Source organism: Triticum dicoccoides, chromosome 6B, assembly GCF_002162155.2.
Source record: "Triticum dicoccoides isolate Atlit2015 ecotype Zavitan chromosome 6B, WEW_v2.0, whole genome shotgun sequence".
Taxonomy (NCBI): domain Eukaryota; kingdom Viridiplantae; phylum Streptophyta; class Magnoliopsida; order Poales; family Poaceae; genus Triticum; species Triticum dicoccoides.
In genome coordinates this window covers 14,758,582-14,760,260 of record NC_041391.1, presented here as the reverse complement: position 1 = coordinate 14,760,260, position 1,679 = coordinate 14,758,582, and positions in this window count along the sequence as shown.

Genomic DNA, 1,679 nt, shown 5'->3' with positions numbered 1-1,679 from the left:
CCCTTGGGTCCCATCCCTCCGTACCTGGACGGATTCCTCGCGCCCTCAGCTCGTTCTCCATCTTCTCCCACCTAGGCTCCCAAAGGCGATACCCTCCTGGCCCCATAATATGATTGTACTCCTTCTTAGCCGCATTTTCCTTATTTTTTTTCGATATTTGAATGAACTGCTCCGATTTCTTTTGCTTCACAAATTCTGGCCAATCATGTTTCAGTTTCTCATATTGTCCTTTGAAATCCGGAGTCTTGTTCTGCTTGACAAAGTCATGGGCTAGATTTTGCTTGAATTTCCGGAATGCGTCGGCCATCTTATGAAGAGCGAACTGTTTGACTAGCCTCCTCCTCTCCTTGTTTTCCTCAATCTTGTTACCCTCCTCATCGAATTTGTTGTATTCCGGAGGTAGAACGAAATGTTCCATAAGCTTTTTGAAGCAATCTTTTTTTTGTTCACTTATCGACAAAAGTGAAACCAGCAATTCGTGCCTTCTTTGGCTTATTCCACTCCTGGACGGTGATCGAGACGTTGTCTCTAACAATGGCTCCACATTGGTTGACAAACTTGGTGGCGTTCTTGCAGGGCTCCAGCGGCCTACCGGTTGCACTGTCGACAACCTCGATGGTGCATGTTTCTCCTTGTTTCATCGTCTTGGTTGCGCCACGCTTTGACGACGTACTCGATTGCTTCGACGATCTGGCCGAGGGCTAAAATAAGAAAGAGAGTCGCGCGCGTTAGTCCACACATATTTATTCAAATCAGTTAGTTTGTATCACCAGAGGCTCAATGTATATATATATACCTCGGCGCCGGAGGTGGTTGCTACTTCCATTTGAAGATCGTCGTTTATCGATGTTTGTTCGGCATCATCTTGCTGACGGCGCCCTTCATCTTCACCGTCAAGGTTCAGATAAGAAGAGATATCATCTTCTTCTTGTCCGGTCGGCACATATAGAATATCGCCGTTTATGATGCCGAACATATGTGCTTCACCGTCCGGATCATAGTTGTCCATAATCGGGTCAGCTCTATCGTCCGCCATTATGTCAGTCCTGAAAACATGTAGTAAAAACAAATTAATTAAGTGAAGAAGGGGGGCGGTGGCGGTGGCGGTGGCGAAAGGGCGGTGGCAAAAGGAGGGGGCGAGGAAGGGGTGGGAGAGGGTGTCGCGGTAGAGCGCGAGACGGGGCGGCAGACGACGGCGTCACGGAGAGGGAGGCGAGGACAACACACATTTATAACCCTCGTCGTCCCCTCTCGATCCCTAAAAAAACACTGCGCGCATCGCCGCCCCCCTCGCCGCCCCCTCTCCGTATATACGTTTTTTTTAATTATCAAATTTTACGTTTTTTTTGTTAATTATCAAGTTTTAAGTTATTTTACCGTTTTTGTTAAACTAATTAACTAGTTAAAATTAAAAAGAACAAAAAAAATTCTCTCTCTCTCTCCACGATCTCGATCGCTCTCTGTAGAGCAGCGTTGAGGGCGGCGAGGCCGGCCCGAGGTGGATTGGGGGGCGGCGTTGAGGGCGGCGAGGCCGGCCGGCGGCGTTGAGGGCAGCGAGGCCGGCCGGCGGCGTTGAGGGCGGGCGAGAGGCGGCGCGGTGGGCGAGGGAGGCCGGCGGGCGGCGTACGAGGGCGAGAGGGGGCGGCGGGCGCCGTACGTGGGCGAGAGGGGGCGGCGGG